We start from the raw sequence: 26,376 nt of genomic DNA on the forward strand, positions 1-26,376 counted from the left end.
TATTATGTTATGGGTTATTTCTTTTCGAACTGGACCAAGATAGAGTAAGTTATTCGTTTTATTTATTCGGAATAACCTAGGAAAAAAAAAACAAAACTATAATTATAATATTAATACGATAATACAGCTTCCGCAAGCTGATTGGCATATATGGGTGTAATGGGTTCAGATGACTTGAAGAGGAGAGAGTTGTTGGTTGTAGACGTTGATGGATAAATAACACTTTTAGTATCGGTATAAGACTTTGTATATTTATATGACTGACTGCCAAGGACTCTATACTTTACACTACAAGAACAGAACAGACTGACTGACGTGGCTAAACGATGTGTACAACTGAAGTGTAAGACTTTGAACAGAATTACAGAATCTTCGAATCACAGATCTCGAGCTGAATATTATATCACTGAATTTGAACTGAATCTCAATGAATTGAATCTCGAGCTGAATATATCAGAATTGAATCTCCCTTTGACTTTCCTCTTGTTCTTATATACCTTCGCCGAGCCTCCCTTCTCTGCGTCCGAGGGGGCTGTCCCTTTCTCTCTGGCTAGAGTGGGTGAGTGGTGGGGTTTCACTACCCCTACGCTAGAGTGGATGAGTTGTGGGGGTTCACTACCCCTACATCATCCCCCTGATGTAGGGGTAGTGAACCCCCACAATGGGTTTTGTTCTCCCATTGTTTTGTTTTTATTTTATTTATTGCGGAAGACCAAGTTTTTGATCAAATGATTGATAGATGATAGGGAAGTGATTGATGATTTGTAAACCAAAACGTAAATACAAATTAGTCATATTTCGAAATAAGTGGGTTCCAGTATTATGCAAACCAATCGGATCGTAATTATTTCTAAATAAATGACGTGTTTTTATCAAATATGGTTTAGATTTCTGATTTAAGCCCCAAATTAATCTTGATGACCTGGTTAATTATAAAAAAAAAATTACTACGATTTTAGGTCAAGTTATTTTATTTATTTTTTTTACTTATTAATTTATTTTGCTTTATTTTATTTTGTACAAGGGCGATGGTCTTGAATTTACACTCGTTTTATTTTTTATTTATTTTTTTTTGCATTCCGTGTTTAATGATCAGATTTCTCCTTGACCAGAATTACAGTTTTAAAAAAAGTTTAAACTATTTACAGTATAATTTGTGAGTCATTGTTTTTTTTTTGCAAGAAAATTTAAAAAAAAAATTACAAGTTATACTCACATGACTTTTGTTTTGGCATTTTTTTTTTTTTTTTTTTTTTACAGGGTTATCATCCATTTAAAACGCACCAATCGCTAATAACTTTTTTGGGAAAGCGGAATTCCGAAAAAAAAAAAACTCACGAAGTAAACTACATGTTTTTCTTTTTTTTGGTCTAGTTTTCAAATTTTTCCATCCCCGATGCTGTATCTTCATTTTTGGCGAAGTTACGGGCAAAAAAAAACTTATCAGGGGTTTCATAAGGACCACTGGTTTTGACCATGAATGTGAAACATAAAAAAAAATTGTGTAAAAAGGGCTAAGGGATATTGGAACAGGGTTAAATATTTGTCCAGATATTTCAAGATCAAAGTTTACCATTTTATTTTATTCGTGATCGCTTTTCAATATTAATTTCCCACCAGAAATACACGTGAGCTTTTTTTTCAAAAAACAACTTTTTGAAAATCTACATCTCAATACATTTAAGTTCAAAGTTAAGGACGACGACTAATTGTCGAGAATATTCCAATTGAAACATCGCGTTAGTAAGTTGATTTCCGGTTCATGGATTTACGCCAAAGCTTTAGCGGAAGCGACTAGAATCTCAAGATGGAGCTTTCTGATCTTATATTATTACTCACACACACACACACACACACACACACAAAATTGACCCGAACTTTTAATCTTTATTCTTTCAAATATTCTAGTTACAATAAGGTTCTGTGCTGCCGAGATTGTTGGACGAGCAACTATTAATTCTAAGGTCGTGATTTTCAAAGGACAGTCAGGCTGCTCTACCAGCTATTAGTTCTTACCAGGTCAATTCAAGGCTGGTTTGGGACTGTCTGGGTGCCCTGAAGTAAATTAGTGACCAGAATAAGGTCTTTCTGGTTTGGGTACCTGGTCATTCAGGACATATGGGAAACGAAGTGGCAGATTTATTGGCCCTGGAAGGCTCTGGCTGGACACTTCGTTGGGGTCTCCAAGTGTCTTAAGACTGCGGCCATTAAACTATGGGTGCAGACTAGGTCTCAGGAGTGGTGGTTTGCCACCACAGGGTAGAGACAGGCGAAGGAGTTCATCAAGGGCTATTGGCTAAAGCTGACTACACATTTAATCCGTCAAGGCCATGGGGCTATAAGGATAATTGTAGGCCTATTAACCGGCCACTGCAGGCTCTGGCAGATGATAGATAGCCTTTGTAGGTTCTGTCAGGAAGAGGAGGAGGAAACGGCACTGCACATGTGTCAGTGTGAGGAGCTCGTCTAGCTAAGGATGTTACATCTCGGGAAGGAAAAAACCAAGGCCTGTGAGCTTTACCCCTCAAGAGTCGCTCTCCAGAATTAAGATTCTGATTAAACGGACGGTTCTGGCGGGCGAGCTCTAGAGAAGGGGAGCCACAATAGATCCAAAGGGGTCGCAGTGGCGTAGCCCTTAAGGGCCGCCCTATTAGAATCTTATCTCCTTCAAATACTCCATTTTATAAGTGCACGAAATTTTAATAAACAAAAATACATTTAATGTATAACGTCAAACACTATTTCCCATTTTCAAGAGTGCCTAGATAATAAAAGTAATGTTTTAATTACTCATAACTTAATGAGCGACATCAATACAATGATTGGCTCTTATTAAGTAATTAGTCAAGTGAAATTCCACAGTGCTGAGTAACAGATCAGGGAGGCTGTGAATAAGTTTTTTTTTTTTTTTTTTTTCTCAGTATTGCTTATTTTATCAATGAAAAAAGAGGCAAGCACTTAGGCATTCCAGACCAGTATTTATCTATTTTGCAAAACACCGCCTGGACAACAGTAATATCTAGTGTTTTTGCTAATCATTTTCCAGATATTGGACAGTACATCCCGCTTACGACTTCCCCCTTCATTCCCTAGAATGAATCACCCTTGATTTGGAATACCAAATCGCCCACACGTTCCCAGATTTTTTTAGTCAACATTCTACGGTTTAAGTTGCCAACATTGCACTCGTGACTATCTCTGGGTCAATTTCAGTCCACCAGCCAGCAATTTTTGTTTTTTTTAAAAAAAGAAGGTTTTCAGGAAAATTCCATCCAATATTTCCATTAAACATGGCGACTTGGTGAGGAGGGCAGAGGCTTCTCAACAGAATATCAATTCAATGTTACGTAAAGCGCCTCATATCCGGTACATAATTAAAATGAATGAAATACGTTACTAGAAAAATTCCATCCTACAAAACCATTTCGTACAAAAATTTGCGAGTATATTTTTTTACATTTTTGCGAAACAATGCTAAAAATGTTAATGAACATAAAATAAATACTTTTAGTAAATTTTTTTTTTTTATAGCGACTCAATGTAAATAATTATGTTACTGTAAAATATTTGTTCCACAACCCTGAAGATGACCTAGTCCCTAGGTCGAAAGCTTGGCATAATAAAAATATATCATTACTGAAATTGGTAACTGGCAATAATCTTTCTTACTAAGATGTGTTCGATTACTAAGGTAATGGATTCGATTCCCGGACTAGGCCTTGAATTTTTTTTTTTTATTTTATGTTAATATCAGAATTTATTAGTAAAGAATGTTGCTAATTATTTCTATCCACGATACCTAATTTTATAGTTGGAAGTAAAGCATGCCTGAAAAAAATAGGCATTTCTTTTACTATTTTTGAAAAAAGAAAAATCCTTCCAAGATGCTGTACCAAAGAGGATTCTTCAGTTTTCAAGAGATGTCCAATTTATCAGTTCTACTTGAAAACAAGTCTATCAGAAACTAAATATTTCTTATCTGCATACTGTTTGGCCACATTCTAAGTACTTCCGTTCACCTATAAGATTAATAGAAGGTAAAATAAATATTAAACGGAAATAACAATTATTTTTCATGAATCAATACGGTGGAGAATTTTTTAGTTTTCGAGAAGGAACTTTAAAGCAAAGAGCACGTCACCTCGGTGACGTCACTCAATAACGTAAATTCTTATTATTGATCTAAGAATTGTAATAGGATTCTACCATTATTATTTCAATGATATAGTGCACATAGATATCATTTTTAACTATTACGTCATTGGAATCGCTAGTATATATATAAACTGTTATTGAGCGAAAACGCTCTTTACTTAACCTAGAAATGTTTCTTCCAACGTTGAATTCTTACTCACTCTAAGAGAGTGCTGCAATCGTAAAGATTACCACTTTGGTTTTTTTGAAAACTTTAACTGAAATTTTTACTAATTATTCCTTCAAACTCTTTCGATTTAAACAGCAGAAAATTTAAGTTCATTATTATTTACAAATTACCATGGAAACTTAGTTTTTTTTTTTTAATCAACATCGATATAATCGATAAGTGCAAATTTACTGAATCGATGATTTTTTTTTTAGAGAGAGAGAGATTTACAGCGCAACATTAGCGTCAATGTGACGTCCATTACTTTCTTACTCTTCAGTGACATCACTTCCTTTTTTCACTCTGCACTGGGATATTTTCTTTGGCCATCTTTATTTCTCCTATAACACCTCGTTAAGATTCTGCTTAATCTAATCTACGACAAATTCAGCACTTGAAGCAACATTAAATAAAATCGCGAAAAATTGTTTACATTCATTCTAAACAATACCCGAAAATACGTATCTACATCCGGTTCAAAATTTTGATATGATCGCTATAACAGGAAGTAAGATAAAGGAAACGAAATGCTAAAAATAAATACAACGTTATGATTTGTATAGTCCCTTTTTCAGGGTTCACCTTTTCTCGACTTTCATGGTTCGATTTTCCACAGATGATCTGGACAATGTTGGCACGGCTGATAGGTAGCAGATAATATAACTACAATGAAATTAAACAAAATATTCAACTCTAACTGGAGTCTAAAGAAAAAAAAATTATAAATAATATTTACGACAAAATACTAATATTTTACTACCAGAACGGATGTGGTGGCTTCCGAGATAGATTGCCATCTAGATAATGTTCACATGTACCGCATTAGAGAATTTGCACCACTTCTGGTTCCAACTGTTTTATTACGTCACATCGATACAACACTAAGGCACCAAAATTTTGAATATTGTCTTAGGAATCAGTATGAGATATTATGTAGCTAAGTTTGAACCCACAGTATTGTCCATAGGAATGAGATGGGACAGCACACATTTGTATTTCCCATGGTAGTCGATACTTGATATTGTAAAATAAACTTAGGCTGAAATTTTCAGTTGCGTAAGTGCAACAAAATAGAATTCATTCATCATCTATGTAACTGCATGGTGCTATGAGAAGGATTTCGAGTCTAAAGAATAATTCAGGTTTTCCTAGATTGATAGTGTGCTAAATGAACAGAGTGACTCAGAAATAGAATGAGAGTGTCAGAATGATACTGAATTGTCATACTTAGATTATACTTTTGAGTGTTAAAGTTAATAAAGTTAATAAATTTAGTCGTTTTGCATGTCTCTTTGTACATGTAGTCCTATTTAGTAGACACTAAACGTAACCTTTCATAAATTTAATAATTTTATTTGAACTGTATTCCATATTAATATTAAAATGAGAATCCCGTGGGATGGGATGGGACAGGCATAAATTGCCATGGGATGGGATGGGACAGGCATAAATTGCCATGGGATGGGATGGGACAGGCATAAATTGCCATGGGATGGGATGGAATGGGACAGAAAAATATGTCCCATGGACAAGCCTGTGAACCCAAGAGAACGAAACCACAGATGTAAAATCTTCAATTTGTTCAAACTCCTAAACTGTTCTGGACCAAATGTTGATTCTTTATTTATTTATTTTTTAAATATCTGAAATCTTTAAGTTCCTGCACCCTCTCGACAAACTAAAAACCTACGCAATTTCTATCAATAATTTATAGAAAACCTTAATGCAATTATTACGTAGAACCAATAGAGAATAAGGTGTAATAAGACGCATGTTGCGATTGGCTAAGATCCCAATTTTACAAATTACTTTGTAAGCATTAAGCTTTCAGCTTACACGTGACCAGAAACCCAACTTACAAATTAAAAACAAATAGAAAAAAAATGCTAAGAAAGCTAAATTACCAACATATAAGACTAGAGTGAGCCACGGTGAGGAATTTTAATAACATAGTCTCCACTCCAAGACTTGGAAATGAACTTAAGTAATGATATTTTTTATTGGATAGTAGATTAAAGATGGCCTCTGTTGCTGGGGCCGTAGAATTTCCTTTACTAAAGAGAGAGAAAACTAACTACTTACTTCGGAGTACTTATTATGGAACACCCTGCTGTTAAGTCCAATATTTACGGTAATTCTTAAGTCCCGTTAGCTTTGATTACCTATATTTGTTACCGAACAGATCTATTTAATATTTCATATGTTTTACATACCTGCCCAACAACTGAAACCTTTCAAAGTGGGGGGTGGGGGGAATTTAATGGTAAAAAGATGAAGGGAAGGGATAGCTCAGTGGTTTTGGATTGTGACGCGCAGAGATGCTGGGTTCGAATCTAGCTGTCTGGTGCTTACATTTTTTATTCTTTAGTAGCTTTATAACTCTTTGAGGCGCACGATTTTAAAGAAAATAAAAGCCCTAGTTGCACAGAATTTCTTTTATTATAAAAAAATGGAAATAAACATTCATTTCCATTATTTTCCATCTGTAATCATCCCTCTCAAATAATCATCACTCTCGAAATACGAAAAAAAGAAAAGAAAAAATTAATACCATTTCAATAGTCCTTTTTTAGTGTGGGACACTGGTATTGTATAATACCACTATGCAACTTAATGCTTTATATGATGTTCATTCAAACACGAACTTTTTACCAAAACAAGGCGGAACTTCGCAGACAGTACAGCACTGTCCTTCAGCGCACTCTTCCTTGAAATGTTGTAAGTTCCATGTTTTGACCTAATTGTTTGTAAACAATATATGAATTAACAACAGCTGCATCCAAATAATAGAACAGTATGCGGTGCCACCATTTTTTACTATCGGTCAAGTTTATAATAAATATAAAAATTATTTCACTTATTTTCGCATTTACCATTGGTGCATAGCACTGCCAACTGAATGAAAAACTTTAAATAACATATTAAGCTGTATGTATGAATAACTTCAACTTTTCGAGGTGGGTTAAAATATATCCCACCATGCAGCAAAAGCTAAGCAAAAGGTGGGACAGTTTTTAACCCACCTAGCCGCAAAGAGTTAAAGCACAATGTCTGGTGATGGTAACAAGAGTAGTCTATCCGGAGGCTGGAAATGCAACGAAAAAATATCCAATATTATCAATAACCACAGATGTTGAACAGTAAAAAGATGTCAAATCTTGGCCTTAGATACAGTAAGTAGCTTTAACGGTCTTAAGACTGAGATAAAGTAGATTGTAGATCATGAAAAGAGTCTACTAAGATCAATTTTTGCATCTATTAAGTGCTGAATTGCATCTATAAGTGGATCTCTGAGATGAACTTGAGTTTGCCTGTTGATTGGCAGGCCCTAAGTGTACTTTTATTTTGAGTGATTAGGGTGTCAGTATAAACGTGTTGTCAGGCTGGGATCCCTAAGGGGGTAAAACGAATTAACTGCAGGATTTAAATACTTAGGTGACATTTCTGAAAGCAAGAGAACATCTTACAGTAAACGATGGCTTCCATAATCTAAGGAAAACTGAAAAACCAAGTTTTCAATTACTACTCGGTAAGTATTGCGATCGGGTCAAATTTTCCGAAACTTTACACCGGAAGTAAATGTTCTAAAATTGGAAAAAAAAAAACGAAAATATATCACATTTGGTACTAATTTAAGCATAAATGTGTGTATATCTTACTTCTGATCATTTTAGCGCAATAAATTTATTTTTTGTATTTCCGTGGTTAAAAAAATTATATTTTTAGCTAGTCGATTAACCGAAGCCTTCAAATGCACCATGCAATTTTGGTGTCCCCGCAAGGGGGTACCTATTCGAAGCCTACTCTTATGGAGTAGCGACTGTCTAAAGGTTACCATGCATACCCACCAGAACAGTACACACTTTACGCAATCTAAACAACTCAAAGGGCTCAAATAGAGACACAACCTTTGGGCTATCTTCCTAAGGGAGCGACTCTTCTAGGAGAGCTTTAAAGGCAGGCGTAGGAGTCCTAAAAGTGGCAGTCCTACCACACTCCGTTAAGTGTTAAGAGACTGTGAACCTAATCCCTCAAATTTAAATGATTACAAGTAACCAAAGGAAAATCGGAAGGTTTCTCAAGGGCAGAGCCTTCTAGCAGTCCTTGTGGAAAGCCTCTCCACTACAGGATAGACGAAGGAGAACTTAGCTGTAATAATGGAAGGATAAATATCTTCCAAAGGTGTGTAAATAATTTAAGTGATAATAAAACAGGCAATTGGGCAGATGCGACTTCCGTTCTGTTATCACTACCGGGATTACCGATAATATTCCCCCCTTTTAGTTATTATCTATCAAGTTATTGTTTGTTTACACAATATCATAAAAAATAGCCATAAAACAAACTTCTTTATTTAAAAATAGAAAATATAAAATTTTCCTCTTTCATAATGAAGAAAATTTAATAACCAGTTCTTAAGAACATTTTAGTTTTATTGAAAAGTTCTTATTGTTACAATATTTCCATTGTTAAATTGGTCGCAAATCAGTGGCGTAATATCTGTAAATGCAAGACATACAATACATATCTTCGAATCCTTTATTATGATGATATTAAGAATTCATTTCATGACGTTCAAATCATGTACTCAATTAAAAAAAACATTATAACATTATTTTAACCACTAAAGTTCATAAAAATGCCGACGTTTAGCGCCATTGAATACTTGTGGTTTTGTTAAAATGGGCGGGAAAATACGTTTAATGCAGTATGTATGAGAATGAAACAAAAGGCGGGAAAAAAAAACAATGTTTGAACATTCGATAATTTTTATGCTCATGTTTTATTCAGGTGACCCCCAAAACTTATCATTTCCGGCGATTTCAATCGTAATACTTCCCTTTCATCTAGAACTAGAAAAAGTAAAATTTGTAAATACAGTCGAAACTCGATAATTCGAACTCTACAGCTGCTAACTTCGGTAAATCGAAAAAAATCAGTGTATTTTGATACGCTCGATAACTCGAAATCCTTTTCCTAACAACAGGAGAGAAGGCTCTATAACTCGAACGAGGCCGCTTCCCCTCTTTATAATTCGAATTTTCCCTAGTAATGTTTACTTCTCATTTTCCGTTTATTGTTCATTTCCTACGTATGTTTCCCTCCTTCCAGCCCAGTTTAACTTTACAATTCTCTTTCTTAGTTTGTCACGATAGGAAGTACGTCTCCCTTACTGTGTCCCACAAAGAAAACAGTATCGTGGCCGCGAAAAGTGGTTCGAAAAAAAGAAGATATCGCCAAAACTTTCAATATTCCACCATCAACGCTTTCTACAATTCTAAGTCACTGACTAAGTCAAGCCACATTGTAACAAAAAACTGTTCTTCATTTTTTTAATTAGCTACATACCTATGTATATTATTATTTATTGAAATGTTAATACATATGTAATTTTTTTGTTCTTTTTTGTCGTTTTCATTATTTTTACTTTTTTACTTGAGGCTATATATGTTTAAAACTTAGGTAAGCTCATATGTACGTATTTTCAATATACGTATGTACATACATATATATATATAATAAAAACTCTTAATAATTCGAATTTTTTTCCCCCCTTCTTGATAATTCAAACTTATTGATAATTCGAACTCTCGATAATTCGAATTTTTCTTGTAGTCCCTTGGATTTCGATTTATCGAGAGTCGACTGTAGTTCATACAGGTTAGTTGATAGAAGATTCAAGAGCGGCAATAAGTGAAACACGAGCTTAGAAAAACAATCAATCTATTACACATCCTAATGATACAAGTTGTTTACTTAACTGTCCAACACCTTAACTGCTAACAAGAGAGGTATAATCAGAGTACAAATCAAAACACCAATCAAACAAGAATAAAGAATTTGGGACACGTCCAAAAATGTATGTTTATTTATTTACATTTTTTTTTATCAAATCAAAGGGCTACAAATACGCGCAGTAGTCAATAAATATTTAAACAGTAATAAATCATAAAATATAAAAATAATCCTAAATTTACACATCAAATTTAAACACATGCTACCGTAATTTACGATGTATTTTGGTAAATGAATTGGGTGGCGAGAAAAAATGTAAATATAACTGACCTTTTTTTCGCTACTATTGTTTCTTTTATCAAACTGTAAATAAATTGTAAATAATAACTTTCGCAATTTCAACTAATTACAATATGTTAACAATGTCATAATTACCAGTCAGCCAGTCAGTCAGTCAGTCAGTAAAAGTAAATACTAATTCTGATAAATTTATATTCTTGTTTTTTTCATTTTTATGACTCTTTGTTTTTTTTTTTTGTCTATTTACAAGGAAATTAAAAAAAAAATGCAAGTCAAAATGGGGGCACTAGTATCTTACCTATTGCGAGTTATTAATAGTTTGTAAACAATAGTTTTGTCTGTCGCGTTTATATGGGCTTTATTTCGTTTTTAATTGTATTTATTTATTTTTTATGAAACTGCAATTTAATTGAAACAATGAAAATGTTTAGCTAATAAAATAATAATTTTTGTTCTCATTGCTTTGAGAAACACATAAAGCATTATGGCCTTCGCTTCATGAAAAATTGCAAAGATCAAAATTGATTACAATATACGAGGGTCGTTTGAAAAGTCCGTGCAAAAATAAAAACTACTTAATTTTTTTGTGTAAACCTTTTTTATTTTTCATCATAGTCTCCTTTTAGGCTTATACACTTCGTCCAAAGCTGCTCTAGTTTGTTGATCCCTTCCGAATAATAGGATCTGTCCAAGTCTGAAAAATAGTCATTCGTTTCTGCAATCACCTCCTCGTTTGAATAAAATCTTTTTCCCGCCAGTCATTTCTTCATATTGGGGAAAAAATAGTAGTCCGAGGGAGCCAAGTCTGGAGAATAGGGGGGGATGTGAAACGAGTTGGAACCCTATTTCCATTAATTTTGCGACCACAACTGCTGAGGTGTGAGCTGGTGCGTTGTCGTGATGGAAAAAGACTTTTTTGTGAGCCAATCGTGGGCGTTTTTTCTTGCAGCTCGGTTTTCAAACGGTCCAATAACGATGAATAATATGCACCTGTAATAGTTTTACCCTTTTCCAGATAGTCGATGAGGATTATTCCTTGCGAATCCCAAAAGACAGTCGCCATAATCTTTCCGGCCGAAGGAACGGTCTTCGCCTTTTTTGGCGCAGATTCCCCCTTGGTAACCCCATTGTTTAGATTGTTCTTTGGTCTCAGGAGTGTAGTGATGTATCCATGTTTCATCCACAGTGACGAAACGACGCTTAAAGTCCTGCGGATTCTTCTGGAACAGCTGCAAACCGTCCTTGCAACACTTCATACGATTTCGTTTTTGGTCAAGCGTGAGCAATCGCGGCACACCCATCTTGCGGATAGCTTTGTCATGTCCAAATGTTCATGCAAAATATTATGTACCCGTTCATTCGAGATGCCCACAGCACTAGCAATCTCACGCACCTTCACTCTTCTGTCATCCATCACCATATCATGGATTTTATCAATGATTTCTGGAGTAGTAACCTCAACAGGGCGTCCAGAACGTTCAGCGTCACTTGTGCCCATATGGCCACTCCGAAAATTTTGAAACCACTTATAAACTGTTCTAATCGAAGGTGCAGAGTCACCATAATGTTTATCAAGCTTCTCTTTAGTCTCCTGAGGCGTTTTGCCTTTCATAAAGTAGTGTTTAATCAACACACGAAATTCTTTTTCGTCCATTTTTTGAAAATCACTCGACTTCCTCGATTCAAACGAATGCCAAACACAAAGAAATAGACCGATCTGGCAGAAACTTGGTGTGTGTTCTTCCAAGAGATGCTACTAACTAAACATAACCTCGATAAGCGCCAGTAGTGCTATCTCTCTGACTTTGCACGGACTTTTCAAACGATCCTCGTACTGCAAATGAAAATTACACCTCTAGTTTTCACGCCATCTTTGGGACGTGAATCAGTATGTTTGAGAATGAAACAAAAGCGGGAAAAAAACAATGTTTGAACATTCGGTAATTTTTAAGTTCATGTTTTATGTCAGGTGACCCCCAAAACTTATCATTTCCGGCGATTTCAATCGTAATACTTCCCTTTCATCTAGGACTAGAAAAAGTAAAATTTGTAAATAGTTCATACAGGTTAGTTGATAGAAGATTCAAGAGCGGCAATAAGTGAAACACGAGCTTAGAAAAACAATCAATCTATTACACATCCTAACTTAATGATACAAATTGTTTACTTAACTGTAAGCTAAGAAATGCTTGATCGGTTGGCAACAATCACGATAATGATGGAATACACCGTTTCTATTTGATACCCTCCTAAGCTGTATAGTTTCCTGCCAAAACCCTGCCACATCAGTACTTCGTAAACCTTCCTACTCCCTCTATCTTGGCTCCGAGGGATTAAAAACCTTCTCCGAAAACTGAAAATCGCCCTGAAAGAAACCAGATACTAGTCTAGTGAATGCATCATGTAGAATGCATTGAATTGCACGCAGGGCCGGATTTAGATGAAAAGAGGCCCTAGGCTATTTTCCACTTATGAGGCCCATTCACCTCCCATTTTTAAGTTTGTAAATTACATGAAAGATAATAAAATACATTACTAAAACAGTGTTTTAGTGTTCACTGTTTTTTAGATTAGTGTAATTTTAATTTTGCTAACAATTTGAATGTAAACCCCTCTTGATCTTGAGGCCCTAGGCTGAAGCCTAGTTAGCCTATAGGAAAATCCGGCCGTGGTTGCACGCCATCTCAATGTAAGCGTACCAGCGCTGTTTCCAACAGTAGCAAAACCAATTTGGAGAAGTGTGGGGCTATCCAAAAGAGGACTACTTTAAATGACATTATATTTCAAGTAAGAGCTACCTTTATAATGAATACAGGTTGCACTCATTGTTGAGCATTTCTCATAAAAACATCCACATAGATCACTTTCTACTATCACTTCCTCACATTCAGGGGACCTAAAAACAGAATTGGTACTTAAAACTGGAAATGATAAAATTTAAACGTTACTCTCTTGATATTTACGTTTGGTATTTTAAAAAAATATCATTTTGAAACTGCACTCACACTTCTCGGCAATTTTAGTGTTACAACCTTGGGATTTATCGGCGCCTTTTATGTTGATATTACGTACCAGTTAAGTAAACAATCATTATGAACGTAAGAGGAGATACTGTTCAAACACATATAAAAATATTTAAATATCTTAAAATTTGTACAGTAAAGCTGTACTTCTACTCAATTAATTTTCCTTCAAATTTGGAAGTTAAATAGGTAATGAGACCGTACATTGTACTTATTTGACACTTTAGAGAGAAGTTTATCCCCATCTATTTTTATAAGTAATAAATTTTTATGATTGAACGAAGTTAAAAGGAAATCTGTTTGACGACTTCAAGAAAATTCTTTTCCCTCTTAGATTAGATTAGGGTGGCCACCGCGACCGCTATGGATCTATTGTGGCTCCCCGGCTTTAGAGCTCACCCTCCAGACCCGTCCGCTTAATCAGACTCTTAATTCTGGAGAGTGGCTCCTGGGTAAAGCTCTCAGGCCTTGGTTTTTCCTCCCCGCCCCGAGAAGTAACATCCCCCCTTTAAAATCACATTTTCGGTATGCCGATCTTTTTTTTTCAAAAAAGGTTATTGTCAGGTTCCCATTATGTACGAGTAGTTTACTCGTTTAAGAAAAAGCGTAAACTTTGAGTACTAGTTGTGTCTATTGCTTCTGACATGCTCTACGACAGGTGTCGTGGACAGAAGCGGAATTTCTAACCTTCTTAACAGTATAAATTTCTATTAATACCATTAAATAAAATCCAAGGCCAAGTTCGGCAATCGAACCCACTAATCCTCATAGATTAATTCATCGATAAACATACGTACCCATTTTAAGAATGTTCTTTATATTAATTGTAACAGCAAAGATAAGCGATGAGGTTAATACAGTATGACTAGAGACAGTGTTGCCACTTAATAAAGAAAAAATAAATAAATATAACACCACCTAATCGATATAAACAATGACCAAAGAACAGCACTGTTATCTGAGATAACTAGAACTTTTTGATATCAATTACGTTATTGACGCCAATCAATCTGTGTGCAAAACAATCACACACATTTTTTTGTTCTGATATCTCTATAAAATATTAATTGATAACAGCGTGTGTGTGTGTTCAGTATAACTCAAAAAATGGAAAATCGTGAATAGTTTTTGAATTTTTGATTCGATGTCGCAATAAAAGCTTTAGTGTTAAAATCACCCAACCTAAAAGAGTCGAATTACCCAGTCGATTTTCAGTTTTTTTGAGAAAAAATCTCCAATTATTTTTATTAAACATTGAAGAATCAAAGTGAATGAATTGAAATCTAAATACATAGTATTCACCTTAAACAAGCAAACTCCCCCTCCTCACTCCTTCAACAATACTTCTATACCAATTTCTAACCAAGTACGGTATCTCGGACTACATCTTGACAAACGACTAACATGGAACCCTCACACGAGACTCAAACGAACTGACCTCAATCTGAGGTATAAAATGTTGAAAAGACTACTCGACAAACGTTCAAAACTGACCCTGACAAACAAACGATCACTTGCCCCAATATGGCCGTACGGAATACAACTTTACGGAAGTGCCAAAAAATCGAACATCAACCGACTTCAGACCTTACAATCAAAAATTCTAAGAACCATAGTTAACGCTCCCTTCTACGTCTCCAATCATACTATACACTCTGATCTCAATATTCCTCTCGTTTCTGAAATAGCCCAAACTCGATACACAAAACTCCATTCAAACCTACACGATCACTACAACCCTCTGATCCATAACATGTCTACCACAACACTTCCTTCTAATCCTCAACGCAGACTAAAGCGGCGGTGGCCACGCGACCATCTCAACACAACGCTGACCTCCTAGAATGGTTGCTGCGTTAGCTGGCCAATCTGGTGAACTAACGGCTTCCATCACTGGATGGTCGTCATTCACTCCAATCACGCCCTTGGCTCACATGCATGTGCGCGTGTATGTATGTACACACATATAGATGCGTGCATGTGTATTTGTGCCATCCCTTATCTCTCATCACTTTTGCCTATTGTACCAGGATACAGTTGCAAAATAAATAAACAAATAAAAAAAAAAATAAATAAATAAAAAAAATAACATTGAAAATGAGCTCTTTGCTCACATGAAATCCTGTTATATTAGAATAATCTTCCCAGTAAAATGTTAAGGCAGTTCTGGAGGAGAGGTAGGGTGAGCTTTCCTCTAAAGCGGTGTTTACTTCTACTGAATGGCCATGTATGTGTAATACTTACAAGAGTACAGAACTTCCTGCGAATGGTCTATTTTTCCGGTAACCGGAAAAGCGAATTTAAAGAAAAGAGATTCATTTCTTTTTGGTTGAAACATATAACTATTTAAAACGTCTTTCTTAATTAAATTTTCGGTATCGTTCCAATTTAAGTGTATATATCGCCGAAGCGAATCCTTTTCTTTTAAGTCAAAATATAACCTTCTCTCTTAGACGTACCTCTGACCTCCAGTTTGCTGCAGCCGGACTGTACTTCCTTGTACTGCCACTGTCGCGATACCATGGACTATACATGGTCAGACGTTTGGCATAAAATCCATATAAAGACGCCTCAAAAGACGATCAAAGAAACGCTATTGGCAGCACTCCTTGCCAGACAATCTCTAAACAAAGTACTTTTATACAATATGCTACTGAAATCGATTTAGACTAATGGGACACACGGAGTTCAGCCAAGCATTCCAACATCTATCGGCTCTAAAACATTACAATCGAAAATTCAGCGCCATATTACATACAAATATGTCTCTGATATTTCTACAATCCCACTGATCTAAAAGTACCTTTCACTTAAAGACTTCATCGACGCCGTGATACAAAAAATTTCACACTCGACAATCCGCATAACCCGATCCTCTCAATGATAACCCCAACCGTCAGCTGAGATCTCGAGATTTACTTGGCGTTGATGGCCACAAATTGATTCATTGGAGAGCCACCAATGGGCGGTAACTTCTCACTTATTATTGTATCAGTTACTACTTTCACTAGTTGCAAGAACAATCGCGTCAGTAGTTGTGAAAAAGTTATTCAAAAAATCTAAATTATAAATTTTAATCTCAAATTAAGGAATACTGGACCCAAAATAGTAGCTCAAAACTAGACGATAACAAGTGCGCGATTAAAGAATTTAACCTCGTTTAACACTACTAATAATAGTTACAAAAATCATTTTCCTATCTATTTTTACGAAAATCCACTTGAACTAAATAAAAGTCAGTAATTGGAACAGACTCCAGGCGATTATTTCTTTTAGAATACAGAAATAAGATCTAACAAGAGTAAAAATAAACAAGTCTGCTGATACTATAAAGATCTACGACAGATAGTCGACAGTCTACTCGAATACAGTTTAGATGAAAACCAAATCTTTCGACGATCAGTATTGATGGATGTTTTCACCTCACGATCAATTCCAAAATTCTGAAAAAACACTTTATTTTCATGCTTTTTTCCCCGCTTGTGGTAGGTAGTAAAAGCGATATGGTTGGAATCCTCTGTGAGTTGCAACTGCACCGAACCTTGGACAATACTGTGAAACCATTAATTATTAACGCTCCGTAAACGCTACAAACTGCGCAATGTTAACAGAGGCTTGTTAACTATACTTCCCACTAAAAAGTCATTTTTGACTGAGTAGATACCCAGGTAGATTTAGCTCTATTTACCCTAAATTTCCGGATCTTTGAGTGAAAACGAAATATCTTTATCAAGAAAAGTTGCAGGAATTCTGTACGAAGTTATCGGATATTTTCGCCTGAATCTATCATCTGAAAGTGTTCCTGTCCTTGCTTCCCTCTTAAAATGACTTCAACGTTTCCATTGTTGTGTACTGTACAAACACCAACAAAGACAAAACTCTTTAAACAAAAAAAAAAAACTGATTCGTACAAGTGGGATTCTCAGAGAACCACTCTTAGAGATTCATCCCTAAGTGTCAAGTCATTGTAATGTACAGATTTGCAGTCTATGCAATGTAGAAGAACATTAAAATTATTCCTCATATATTTCTACTTTAAAAGAAAATCTGTGAACAGAAAATGTGACTTAAAGGACAACTTTCTGTTGTATCGATTCCATTACTCTCCCGAAAATTAAAGAACCACATTTTATCATAAGAGGTCCTGAAAACAAAAAGAACAACAGCTAAAAACTTAATTACTATACACGAAGCCCCATATTTTAAAGAAAATTTGGGAATTTTATCTTTTGTAGAAAAAGAGAAAAAAATTGTCAAAGTTGGGTGTTTTTCAACGTTACGCTTTTTCGTGCAGTTTTTGACGATCAACCCTTATACAACTGTCCTACCGGACAGTTTTAATGCAATACTACCAACCTTAAAAATAAAAAATACGCTTATTTATTTAAATTTCAAGTAATATCAAACAATTACAGCACATTATTTTCAAAACGAACAAAAATAAAGATACAGGAAATAGAATGGATACGACAGTCTCCTTGACCTTAGTGAACTTCAGCTGTTGGCTTTCAGAATAGTCTTGTACAGACCGCACCAGAGGCGGCCAGCCTATCTTTATATAAATATATCTTGTACGCCACCACCATATCGGTTTATAGTGGAAATGTTTATTTACTTTCGTATAAATATATAAGTGATATACCCATGTATAAAAGCTAAATATCTACACCTGTCCTCTGTGAACTTTGTTTTTATTATTTCTTAAATCAATAAAATTATCGATAAATTTTCTTTTAAACAAAAAATTGTACAGAACGAAAATTGTCATTCGTAAGCGTTAGTTGTATTCCTTATTCCCAAATAAAACATCGGTTTGGGATTGCCGTAAAACGCAAGAGTAGATTTTATGGCATTGCAGTTAAAATTCAAACATTATATTCAAGAAATATGTGAACCTTTTAAAAGTATGAATTCAAGAAATAGAAACCTTTTATTCTGTGGAAGCGAACAACCGAATAATTACCTAACTTTCTACTTCAGGAAACAAAGAATCTAACCTTCGATAAAATAGTAGATTAAACAATTTTTTAAACACTTACAGTTTATTCCACAAGATCCCCTCCTTAAATCCTTATCTCTTCCCGTTATCCTTTTACCCATTGCTTCCCATTTAAGAAAATAGCCTTTCTAAAGCAAAACGCAATTGGCAGAATCTATAGAAGCTACTAAGTTATACTTATTTCTATTCTTCAAAATCTAAATTTGTTTTCCTTTTAGTGATGAGTTCTTCAGATAGGTTGCAGGAAAAAGTTCAACAGAAGTGGAAGAGAACTGAGATTGACCTAAAAAAACACAACATGAACTTTGGCAAGAAAAACACTGTGTGGAGGTTATACTATGGTTACAATCAAGTGATTGCAATGGTGGCCTGTTGTTACTGCCTCCTTGATTGTGTATAGAGGAATTAGCTTTTACCAATCGAGGAGAAATTCAAATATCAGGCAACAAGTACTACAATCACGAATAACATATCCCTGGAAATTTGAGCTAAATTAATAGCAGATTTAGAGAATTAAAGCTGTTTCAAAAGAGATCAAAATAATGGTAAGGTTTGGAAAAGAAGAACAAATATGGAGCTAAAAGAGTCTGTGATATGAGCGGGATTTAGAGGCAACGATGAAGGCAAGTAAACTGCGTTGATTGGGGCAGTTGCCATTAATGGGGGAAAAAAGGGAATGCTGAAGAAGGTGATGAAAGCCAGGTGTGAGGAGGAGGATTTCAAACATGTAATAATGATATGTCCACGTTATGTGGTAGAAAGGAAACGAATGTTTGACGATATATACTGGTATTTAGACGCACCATTTCGCTACGAAGACATTATATTCTCCACCAACATTTATGTGCTTAAGTCGATAGCAGAGCTAGCAATGAAATATGAATGTATTTAAAAGCTATAGCCGAATTAGAATGAATGGAAGAAAATGCTTAGAGAAGGATTACGTGATTTTAATTTTGGTTAAGCTATAAGGATGGCAGGAGCACAGAGTAGTTTATGTAAATAGCAGTATATAGTAGAATGATGAATGTGTGAAGCGAATGTATTTGTAGGTAAGAATGGAGAGTGAGTGATATTCTAGTGATAAGCACCTAGACGATGCTGGCTGTATGGCGGAAGCCAATGCAAAAAAAAAAAAAAAAAAGCCAGGTGCTAGAAGGGGTCAAGGAAATAGACCGAGAATGAGATCACTTAAGCATATGTTGACAAGGATCTCGATGATCTGTAGACTCTGGCAATGAGCATCATCTCTAATTAATATCTTCTGAATTCTGTTATTTTCTGTCGTCAGTAATCGTGGTTCCTAGATTGTTAAGGTTTAATGAATGGCAGATTGAGGTGGTGCGTGGTCTAGGTGAGTATACCAGAACTTCACCATCTAAAGTTAAGGCCACGCCCTTTTAAATGTTACCAATCATCATCATTAGTAAAAACCCAAGAGCTTCCGCATCGATAATCAACTTCTAAGAACTCCCAACCAATTTTGAGATAGATTGCCACCAGCTCTTCTCTTCTACAAACCATTCTCCAGCACTTTCAATACAATTGGCGTTGAGCCGACACGAAAACGGATACCAATGAACCGCTAAACAGTAGGTAGTTCGTGGAGTTTTGTGTTTTCAAATGGTATGTTAGTAGATATAACACCAACTAATCATCGCTGCGAAATTGAAACCGTTCTGGACTATAAATGAATTTTCCATTAAAAAAGAAAAATTGAAAAACAGCACTGAATGTTTAATTCGTATGGCATTGTTTTTCACAAAATAATACAAAAAAAAAAATCAATTAAGTCTACTTGCGGATTCTGAATTACAACGCACCTTCGTTTCATGAAAAAACCATGAAGACCATTCGCTAATAACATTGTTTCATGTTCTATGAAAATTAAAAACATGTGTTTCCGGTGTGGATAATGTTTGCAAACCTGATAACCATCAGTCATTTCCTTTAAACAGGAAGGACGAGAGAAAGAGATATAAAAGGCGCTGACCTGGAAATACTTAGCTTATTCATCCTCTCACTTTGTGACTCCATTCATCAGTACTGTACAATGAACTGACTGTATAAATGAATCTTTTCTTTCACTTGATTTATTTAGCCCAGTTAGTTTGATTTATGTGAGATCGTTTAATATTAACCGAATCAAAATTGACACGTGAATAAATGATTCCAAAGCTGATTTCTTTCGTTAAAGAGCTGCCCGCAAGGCATAAAAGTGAATTTGAATACCTCGTATTTGCCAGAATGGTGGGTAAAGCTAAACATTCTCGAAGCGGGCCAATTTTTTTGACTGATTCTTATTTGAAAATTCTATTTTTCTTCAAACATCCCCTAACCTTCTAGTTCGACGCACTTAGTTCAACGTTTTCCCAATAAATTTATTCCATCCTTAAAAGTTTAAATCTGGAAGGAAGGTAAAACCATTCATCTACGGCCATCTACCTCTTCATTGGCTACCAAACAATTCTAAATTACTAATTTCTTTAGACCTGGGAATAGGTTATCCCAACCAGTGATTCTCAACCAATGTGCCGAAAAGTTTTGAAGTTTACCGCCAAATTTTAGAAATGCATACAATAAAAATTATAACTCTTTTTCTTTTTATTACGAGTAAAGATTAAATTAAAGAAAAATACTTATGGCATTGCAGTTAAAATTCAAACATTATATTCAAGAAATATGTTATTACTTACTTACTTATTTTACATAGTGTGTATTATGGATAAGTAAAATACTTTTAAACTTATCTTATTGTCAGTGTACCGCCAAATTTTGAAATTGTTAAAAGTGTGCCGCGTCAGAAAAAAGGTTAAGAATCATTGATTCCAACGATTCGTACTTAAGATTCAGTATTTTCAATTCCTTCGAATCTTTGACGGGCCAGTGCGTTCTTTATTTCACAATTACACGTGTTCCAGAAGTCTTTAAAAAAATCTTCAGTTATTGCTTTACTCTTTACAAGGTAACTCCATCTCTATCCCAGAAAACCCTGGCTAGGTTCCTTCCAGTAGAATATCGGCAACGCTTTTTTCTGGTGCAGAGCCATCAACGTAGACATTTTGAAATGTTTTTTTTCTAGAGTGTAATGGTAGACTTAGAAGATCAGAAAAATAGTTTTTCGTTTGTAAAATGGTCAGCACTTAACCAATACTGGCACCCATCTTGTACAAAGCTTTCTCATAACTAATTCTTGAGGTAAAATGTACCCGAAACTGTATTCTCAAATATACCACAGGTATCAACAATCTCGCAGTTCTTTGCCGTCCTTCGCGTAGCTTAAAGAAAAGTACGACTACGTTTAAATTGAATCATATATTTCTTTGCTGTTGAAAGCAAAGTGTAACAGACTCCTTATAAATGTTCATCTAACTGGAATGAATTTCCATTCGCAGTTAAGCGTCTACAAAAAAAAGAGTAGAATTTCGTGACATCACGTTATTCCAATTCAACGAAATAAACCCGACACTTCCACTTGAAAAAACAAATTGTTTAGGTTAATAACATGACAATTCAAGTTGTCTATTGACGTAGCTATTGCAATACAAATGCCAACGTAACAAAAATAAAATTTCATTGCCAGCAACGCCTTCTCTGTGTACATCCGAGAAGTTTTCACTTTGCCTTAGAAGTACAAGAGACAGGGATATTGATATTAATAAACATCATTACCAATATTCATACTCATTTGCCAAGATAACTTCAGCTGGAATGTATTTCAAGATGCATATTAACGAAATTTAAAGCTCTTATTTCATTTATTACAACCCCATGCCTGCGCACGGTTTACTTCACCCTAACATAGACAACATAAATTGACGCTTACTAGACAAAAAAAAAAAAAAAGAAGTCTACATAAAGTAATCACAAGTTTATCCCGCGCGAGTTATCACCAACAGCTTTGCTTGACATTAATTAAATTGAACATACTCTAAATTAAAAGCAAAATCGATAAAAAGAAATTATATGATTCTTAAAAAAGAAGGAAAACTTGTATTATAATTAAAAGTACAGTTGCTGTTCAATTGTTCATTATTTTTGGTGACTGATTCATAGTTTCAACAGGATGAAAAAATAATTGCCATTTCAGTCGTGATACATTTATTCAGCCGAGCTTTCGACCAAGGGACTAGGTCATCTTCAGGGCTAGTTTACAAAGTAATACTTTTACATTTCAGGGTTGGTGTGTCTTCTGTCTTGTCTGTTCATGGACTCAGTCCAATCCGTACCAGATCCAACTTTTCTCATGCCTCTTCTTCAATCAGTTTCAATTCGAAGTTTATAGTAGTTTCAATTCCAAGTCTTGTTTCCTGTTATACTTGAGGCAACTAGTTTAACTATAAATGATTATTCCAAAACTTTAGTTAGCTATATATTTGGCCAATTAGAAATCTTAGATAATCTTCATCCTGGGATTTTAGCAATGTCATTGTTTCCTTTGTACAGAACATATAACAAACTTACATAAATAACAAAATGGCTATACAGGAATGAAAAAAATTAAACTTATACAGACTTAAACTTCAAGCCTTCTGTCAACTACGTAAACATTTATTTTAAAAACGATCTGTTCAACTAGTCAGTTAGAGTTCCGTTACTACTCCCTGAGTCAGCTAGACTTGTTTTAGATCTTGTTTAAATTTTTAAGTTCTGAGTAGGCCTTTTTGCACCTATAGTTTGTGATCTTTTTCAGCAATAAACCAAACTTTAAAACTGTATATAGACTGAAACTTCAGTTCTAAATAATAAACATTACAGAATTTATATTAGTCGTCTTAAGTTGAAGGAAGAAATCTTAATTTCAGACACACCAATCCTGTAATGTAAAATATTACTTTGTAAACTAGCCCTGAAGATTACCTAGGCCCTAGGTCGAAAGCTCGGCATAATAAATGTATCACGACTGAAAACTGGCATTTATTTTTTCATCCTATTAAATTAAAATGAATTATAATTATTAGAATGCAGCATACAAAATATAATTACTTAAAAATGTTCCAACTCCGAAAATAACAAGCCATAATTATTAATTTTATAAATCAAAAGGAAGTATTTTTTAATAATTTAATAATCGATATTTTTTTTAATTAATGATCGACACTAACAAATCGCTGAGATTTTACAATAGACTTTAGAAATGAGAACTGAATAAGAAAAAATAATAATTAGGGGCACTTTTGTTCATTAACTACCTGATGTTTTGCAGAATTCCAATTTATTAAGCGATAATTAATGAAAAATAACAGCATGAGTTGCATACCTCTCTCTAACTAGCAAAATATACGATCTCTAAGGCTAATTGAAATGTGAATTATTGTTAATGAGATCCATTCTCATGGGAATTTTTTTGTTTTTTTAATGGAAAAAATCAAAATGTTATGGCAGCACTGTCAGTTCCCATCCTAGTGAAATAGAATTACATAAAATGATAATAATATGTGATTGTAAACCTTTCATTCTCCACAAAACGTTATATATTTTCATTTTACACTAAATAATCTAAAAAATTTCACAATATCCGAGATTGATGGTTTGATTTGAGTTACCGATTTCAGTAAAAACAAGCAAAAAAAATTGAGAAGATGCTAAAATTTTTTTAAAATCCTAGTTTAAAATAAAACCTTATTATGGACGTATTAGGAAAAAATAAATGTTTCATTCAAAAGTTACAGGGAAGTGATTGGAGGCGAGGCCCGCAAAGCTAAGGTGTATTATTGTACTGGGTTCAATTCCTAGTCTAGGCCTTGAATTTTAATGGTTAATTTGATAAATTTATAGTAAAGAACTTTTGAATTCGTCTCCGTCCACGACTGATCGGTACTTGGACTTAAAGCCCGACTGAAAAAGTAGGCATCGCATTACTTTAAAAGTAATAGGCATTTAGGTGGAAGAAATAATTAACAAGAAAAAAAAAAAAAAAAAGAAAAGAAAATTGCATTTCACTTCCGCATTTGACTTCTAAACACAGATCTTACTCAGAGAGAGTAAAAATGCTATTTCAAGTAATTGCATGATCAGGTTTGGCATTTCCTCCGAGCATGACATTTAGTTCTAATCAACTTGGGGCAAAAAAATCAAGGAGATATTTCTAAAACGAAAAACTATACTGCCATCATACCGACAATACCAAAGCTATGGAAAGATGCAATTTTACCACACGAAGTAAATAAAATGAATCGCATACCTTGACCTAAAAAGAAAAGAACCGTAATTATTGCTTAGAAACGCAGATCATATATCATCTATTTCACTGTGAAATTTATTCAGCGCAAAAATTCACCTTCCTCCGTCTGATTACAATGGGGGATAACGCCCGATTATAAAAAAAAGGTTATGTAATTGTTTTACATGCTTGACAGTTGCCACCCAGTTCCAAGGAGTGTGAGTAGGTGTGATTGGTAGGACGACTCCTTCGAGGTCATCTGGTATTTTATTATTTATTTACTTTAAACTGAAACTCTAGACCAATGTTTACAGTGATCAGAATAGAGATAGAAGAATGATTATATATTTTATCGACATGTAATGAACTGTGACGTAAACAACTTTACCGAAGATACCTTTAGTTGGTTCTCTACCTATTGACTCGACCCAAAAGCCCCACACAGCCCTTCCTAAAGCATTTCCCCTTAAAGTACTTAGGTAAGGAGAGGAGGGTGCCAAACTTTGTAGAGTAAATTTATAAAGTGAACTTAAGTTACATGCAATATCGATTAAGCTTTTATGAGAGAATGTATTTCTGGATAACCAGAGAATTTAGTCGATAAGATCTTCAGCTTTTTTGCTGTTAACACGATACATATTTGAATAAATTTAAAATTAGAATACTTTTTTACTTCTCTTACAAGTGAAATTAGCTATATTTTTTAAATCTGTAAATAATATAGATTCATACTTATTACTTAAGCATTTTGAAAAGTTAACTCAGCAATTACATTTACTGCAGATGACCCGAAATTCCTAAAAGACAACCTCAGCTGCACACTATCTTAGTACATAAAACTAAATTACCCAAACTACATTTAAAGAAAAGAATTGAACAAACAGACAGACAAATAATTCAGACATTCTTAAAACGAAGTCTTCAAAAATTTGGCACGATTGCAATACTTCTACTTAAAGTAAAAAAAAAAGTAAAAAAATTACAAAAAGACGAATTAAACATCCACTTTGTTTCTGATATTTGTGGCTATAAGTAAAATAAGTATTTATCAACGACTTCAAGTTTAATTACATTATCTTTATTACAAAAATCTCATTAAAAAAAATTAACTGACTAAGATTTGAACTCCTTTAAAGAAGAGGAAAATTGGATGGTTAGAATTTTTAAAATAACTCAAGTAAGAAAAAGTTGATGTTTTACACGACCGACTTAAAGATTCTATTTAAAAAGTACTGACAGTGATCTTGTTAAATTATCCAAATTGAATTTCCATTGGTAAGTATGTACAAGCCTATCACTTAGGTATTAATAATGAACAAATTAGCTTACCGAAATCCCAAACAATATTTGTTACTTACAACTATGAGAATGAAGAGTATTGAAAAATTGTGTAAATTTTTTTACGAATAAAAAATGCCGAGAACGCTCGCTCGACTTTCTCTAAAAATTCTCGTGGCATAAAGTTATACCTCAGAATGCCCTAAAAAAATTATTCAATAGAAATTTCTGGTTATAAACGAAAGAATTTAGAAAACAATTTGGAAAGCACTACTTTAAGAACCTCAAAAAAAACTGAAAAATCCATTCACTAACAGGGAATTTCGTCGCAAAGCAACTTGGTAGGACTCAATAAAAATAAATAGTTCAGCTTTCTTCAATTCTCAATTACTGAGATATTTTATTCACACCGCACACACACAATATTTTTAAAAACCACTTTTTTTGGACCAAGGCAGAACTCAAAACGAATATTTCAACTGAAAACACGAAATTGAAAATTGAATATGACTGT

At 34.3% G+C, this 26,376-nt stretch overlaps 1 protein-coding gene across 1 annotated transcript in view; it reads right to left on the reverse strand.

Annotated features, from left to right (window-relative positions):
* Positions 1 to 26,376, reverse strand: part of Ncc69 (sodium chloride cotransporter 69) — a 68,990-nt gene that overhangs the window by 41,148 nt on the left and 1,466 nt on the right. The gene's annotated exons all lie outside the window — the stretch shown is intronic.

The sequence above is a fragment of the Rhodnius prolixus genome, unplaced genomic scaffold (genome assembly GCF_049639745.1).
Source record: "Rhodnius prolixus isolate KJV_2025 unplaced genomic scaffold, Rpr scaffold_8, whole genome shotgun sequence".
In the NCBI taxonomy this organism is placed as follows: domain Eukaryota; kingdom Metazoa; phylum Arthropoda; class Insecta; order Hemiptera; family Reduviidae; genus Rhodnius; species Rhodnius prolixus.